The sequence below is a fragment of the Cryptotermes secundus genome, unplaced genomic scaffold (assembly GCF_002891405.2).
Source record: "Cryptotermes secundus unplaced genomic scaffold, Csec_1.0 scaffold1184, whole genome shotgun sequence".
NCBI lineage: Eukaryota > Metazoa > Arthropoda > Insecta > Blattodea > Kalotermitidae > Cryptotermes > Cryptotermes secundus.
This window is the reverse complement of record NW_019734331.1, coordinates 846,535-852,534: the sequence shown is the minus strand read 5'-3', so window position 1 is coordinate 852,534 and position 6,000 is coordinate 846,535. Positions and strand designations below refer to the sequence as shown.

General features: G+C 38.1%; 1 long non-coding RNA gene across 1 annotated transcript in view; it reads right to left on the bottom strand.

The window, feature by feature from the left end:
* Window positions 1–6,000, bottom strand: part of LOC111868693 — a 391,614-nt gene that overhangs the window by 254,396 nt on the left and 131,218 nt on the right. The window lies entirely within an intron of this gene.

The following is a 6,000-nucleotide window of genomic DNA, read 5'->3' as shown; positions in this document are numbered from 1 at the left end:
GTCGACGCGCGGTAGAGTAGTTGGGGGAGGCACTATGCGCTAACCTTGAAGGTCGCGGGTTCGAATCCCGATGAGGTGGATTTTTTTCAATTGACCTAATCCTTCCAGCCACATTATGGGCATGCGTTCGACTCAGCCTCTAACAGAAATGAGTACCAGGAATCTTCCTGGGGGATAAAAGGGTGGCCGGCGCGTAAGGCTGACAAACTTACCGCCATCTGTAATTCGACTGTCTAGAAAACGTGGCAGCATCGCCGTCTCACAACCCTATGGGCCTTCATGGCCTGTTACAGGGATAGTTTTAAATTTTCACCTTTTTCACGCTTGCACAGGTAACCTAGCTACATGTGTTGGCTAGCACAAATAATACCAGCAACAAGAAAACCATTTTAGAAGATTCAGAAAAAGAAAAAAAAAAAAGATGTATCACTCGGTGTCGCATATTTCTCTTAAGAGTTTTTATCCTAAAATTTTTTAATATCTCAGAATAATCTTGAAGGCAATCCATTGGTTTCCTAACAATTACATAAACATTTTTTTTTTTGCAGCATCCATGTAGCAGTTAGACTGATCATATTCAAAAACACGAATGGGTAATTTAATGATCTTCTCTTGACACACCCTTACTTAAATATTGATGGCGTAAATGTTTTCAGATAACAGTTACGGTTACACAGTAGAAAATCCGTGAGCAGGTGTTTGCAGACTGATAACAAGGCGCTGCATCCCAGAAGAGGGTTCTCTTCACAGTTACCACTTTGATAACCTAAAATATAGCATATTTATTCAGTTCCATTGAATGTTCTTTCCTCTGCATAACGCTGGTTCCATTCCCCCAGATTTGCGTCTCTGGCTGACCTACATAACCTGTGTAGCTATGTTGCAGACGAGAGTCGCTGCACCTCGCAGAACATTCTCAAGTTCGCCTTTTATAACACCAATGACAATAGAACGAAAACCTTCCTCTCAGCATTCGTCAGAATTCAGAACCCCATTTGTTGTAGCGCGCCCTGTTTATTTTGGACTGAGGTTCGAGAGCAATCAACATCGTGGTTTGTGTGACCAATGTTACAGTCATTCGAAATACTGTATGTGCTACGTTGGTTATTACACACTCTGTTCCGTTTGAACATAAGACCTACTTATTTCCGCTCAAGTCATAAGCTCACCCAGAAAATTAATATGAAAAATTTTACTGTTATAAGAGTAATAATTTTTCGTTTATATAAACACAATATTCCCTTGTAGGAGAACAAAACTAACTAGATCGAATGTTGATTTTTCAGTTTATGTCACGATCGGTAGATGGCTCTAAAATACAGTATGTATAGGCAACAGTGAGGGCATTATGCTACAAGCCGGAAGGTTGCAGGATCGAATCCCGATTTGGTGGACTTTTTCAATTTATCTAATCCTTCGAGCCGCACTATGGCCCTGGTGTCGACTCAGTCTCTAACAGAAATGAATACCAGAAATATTCTTGGAAGTAAAGGGCGACCGGCACGTAGGGCTGACAAACGTACCGCCATCTATGAGCCGATTGTCTAGAAAATGTGGGAAACTCAGCATCTCACAATCCTATGGGCCTTCAAGGCCTGTTACAGGGATATATTTACTTTTTACTTTTTTTATATGTAACAGTGTGGTGAGAAAGGAGGTACAGCTTCACCACTCTTAACTTCGACAGTAGACAGAGGTGAGTAATTAATTAAGCACAAGGATAATTTTACTTTTAGCTCTAACTTTACACGTAAAAATTTTGAAAAAAAACGTAAATTAAACACGAGTTTTATTAATGAGAGCGTTTCAGTCTCCGAACAAAACTACCACCTGAAAATGATATTCTTTTTGCAATATGCTCTACCCGTATGAAGCAGAGCCTAACTGTGTTATGATAATTTGTATGCACGCGGCGCACTCTGTCCTGTGGCCAGACCAACATAGCTGAATCCTTCAGACATGTCGCGGGTCGCACCATTATAGCAGCTGAGTCAGAAGATGGTGTGTCCACAAGGCGAGAAGCCATGTTGATACAATCACCTTGACAAGATAGTCGTGCTGTGGGCGAGTGCCGGAATAGCAAAGCCACGTAACTGAATTAGAACCCCTAGTTACAGAATTTACACCGTTTGTTATGACCTTTTGTTCCCTTATTCTCATATTTCAGTTATAATTTCCTTCAGTGTACTTCCCCTGACTCGTTACGTCTTCTCAACCTGATGAGAACAGAAAATTTTGAATAAGTCAAGGAGTAATTGGCACTTTCAAAGGAAAAACGAAGGAAGTAACAATTGAATGTCCACAAATGAGACACATACACTCTTATACCGGAAGTGGAGTCCAGGCAGTAATGAACAGAGATCTAAATACAGTAAAGATAACTGAAACTCAACTCTCTGAGATCAGCGAAGTAATTTGCCGTTCTTTGTAGAATGGAAAATGAAGAATTCAGGAACTAATTATAACATATTTTAATTAAAAAATGCAGATCAATTTAAGCAATGCATTGAGCATGTGGATAGCACAGGACATGCGAGAGTGACAGGAGTGAAATTGGAGACTGAATTACGAACCTACATGCATCTACAAAGACAAAACAATTCCGTCCAGTGTGACTATTTAAGTTTTACTATTTGAAAACTTAGCACCCTTACATGTTTCGATCCTATACACAATATACTTAATACACAATATACTTAAGCAACAAAGTTTTAAAAACTTAAATAGCAGGAAAGCTTCTGTGATTGTGAGAAATTGGATTCTATGTATATTGTGTATTCCAGGCATTATGTGTGTATGTAATTTAGCACCCAGAACACCACCTATTGTGATAGTAGTTTCAAAATAAGTATTGATGTTCCCTCTGAAGATGATACGTAAGGATCAAAACATGTAAGGGTGCTAAGTTTTCAAGTAGTAAAACTTAAACAGTCACACTGGATGGAATTGTTTTGTCTTTGTAATCGTTAGTGTGACGAACCAGAATGAAACAAATCAAATACATGCATTTATATTCATGCAAACTGAAGAGAAGAGTTCACTTTGGAGTCTTAAGCCTAGACGGTAAGGTTAAGTTGTCCCTATGCTTTACTGAGCACCGCGCCATGAAGACGTAATGGGGAAGCGGAGGTATATCTCCACGCATTCTTAACGTCGGTGATAGATGGAAGTGAGTGATCAGTTTTCTACCGTGGCAGCTGTAACCTCATATAAATAACCTCTGGTACTCATTCGAGGCTGGCTGAGATTCAGATCCGGTCTGGACACATGTTCATATAAACTTATTTCAGTACCTGTAACTACAAAGTATAGAGAAACATTTTTCGTTCACTCTGTAAGAGTATAAGACACCCAACTTAAGAAGTCTGAGCGTTAAGCCAATAACAATATCGTCTCTATGCGTACTCCTTGTATGCGAATGTTACGCACGGTTGCAACCCTACTCCTAACACCTAGAGATTATAATTCAATTATTTCCCTTCAGAGAAAGACAGAATATTTCTTTGAGTACTTGACTTCTTAAAGTAATTGAATTTGCTACAGACCAACATTATACAAAACTCTCCGTAACTGTAATACATGCCATTCTATGGATTCAATAGTTTTCTTCGAGACACGAAACAAAAAATCCCCGAATTTACAAGCATTACGTTAGTAGTAGGCACGACTGACTTATATAAGTCTTTCCCGTTAAGAAAGATAAGGTTGAATTTTAAATACGCAACACCCAACGCCCCCCAGTCCCTTCTTAGAATGACGCAACGCGCTGGATTAGTTGAGAAGCGTATCTTTGAAATGCAGATTAGGAACAAAGTATTTATGACCAACCATTTCACTGTACGTACACTTTGAAACAGTCTTCTTTGTGTTACCATATTTGTGCGCTCTACTGAGGAAGACAATGATCTCTTAAAATGGGACATTATTACTCTAAATTTGTCAAAAATTTCTACAACAGATTCTCTTCCGTAACCCTTGCACCCACCTTTTTCAATGTATCTGTGATTTGTTTTCTCCAAGTATAATTAGAATGATAAAGTCAAGGAAGATGAGGTGGGCAGGGCATGTAACACGAATGAGGGAGAAGAGGAAAGCATATAGGATATTGGTGGGAAAGCCAGAAGGAAAGAGACCACTGGGAAGACCAAGATGTAGGTTGGTGGACTATATTAAAATGGATCTTAGAGAGGTAGGATGGAATGGTATGGATTGGAATGATCTGACTCGGGATAGGGACCAGTAGAGGACTCTTGTGAACATGGTAGTGAACCTTCTGGTTCCATAAAATACCGGAAAGTTCTTGAGTAGCTGCACAACTGACAGCTTCTCGAGAAGGGTTCAGCTCCAAGAGTGAGTAAGTATCTGTGAATTGTTTCCCCTATATTCATATCAAAACAAAAGGGAATAAACGTTATTTCGGTGTAACGTTGTGAAATAATCAATCGAGAACTATTAAATTTTTTCATCTGAATTTGGATTTAATATCTCTTAAATATTTAAAAAATTACTGTACACCTACATTACGTCCATGATAAATACTAATCTATCCATAACCTTGCAATATGCACTGTCACTTATTTAACTCAAATTACAATATTATTAACACTTTAAAGACTGAATTTCTTCCAAACAGTATATACTAATTTAATTCGAACCTCACAGGAAATAGATTACGTATCCGCTGCCAAGATCAACCGGCTAAAGCCGTTTATCGAAAGAACCGCATGGAACACACAAATATATTTTACGGGAAGAATGCAGAGTTTTAGCATGCTAAGACAGGTAGCATGTATAGAACTACCAAGCTTCAAGGGGTTAAATTTGATAGCTTTTCCTTAAAGCAAATTTTAAAATTTTGGACGTTTATTAACAATATTTACAACAGATCTCTTTAACACCACGTCTAAAGCAGGCCATGCCTTGTCAACCCCTTTCAATACCATCATACAGAAACTAAAAGACAAAACGACAGTTTAAGACTGTGTTAAAGTATTAGGCTAAGACGATTTGGACAGAAATGCATTAATTCAGAATTTGGCTCAATAACAGGTTTCAGTAGTAGTAGTACCCCTCGCGTACCTTATTACTCCTATATTACATTATCAGAAAATTAGATGCATTGAAACTAAAAGATAATTATATCATGGAGGAGTTAAAATTTCTTGGCACACTTTGACTCGACTATGGAATAATTTTACTTCTATTATAAACCTTTGCCCATCCGAAGACGAAGCCATAAGAAAAGCAGAGACCACACGATTCAATTAAAAGACCAAATAAGAAAATCCCTCCGAGGAGAAGAAAATTAACGTCGAGTGGAATGAAATAAAAATACAAGTAAAAGCGATAAAATGAATGAGATAAAACTTTCCTTAACTTTCACTTGCAAAAATTAGAAAGCCGCATATTTCCAGGCGGCAGTTTTCTTTTCCTTCCACAAGGAAATAAAGGAAATGTGTTCAAAGTTCTGTAAACACGTTACACCTCACGGATAATAATTATTTCTAACTCAACTAGAAATAAGGTTCCCTCTTTCTACCAGAAGCCCAGCAAATTTCAGCATCATATTCTTCAGAATGGAGTTACTTTATGTTGCAAAAAGTCTGGAGTGTTTTATGTAGTATTCTAAAGAAAACAAACACAGCTAGCGACGGAGACAGAATGAGGTGATGGCTTCACTAATGCATCCGAGAATTAGGAACAGAGAGATGGCTTCTGGAGAGAACAAGAATGCCTGTAGCTATGGCGTTAAATTACTTAGCACCTCTAAAAATACATTAAATGGTACAATTCTTCAGAAATTATATGCCGTAATTTATCGAGTAACTTTAACTTTGAATAATAAAGAGAAAATTATCGGCATTACTTTCTCCAAGAGCCGCTGTTCTGTCTCCTCTGTTACCGAGTTTACAGAGAGCCCAACAATTTGTAGAGAATTCTTCTTCAAAATGGGCTTACAAGAAATTTCTTGTTTTCTCCACCCAAAGTATCCTTCAAATT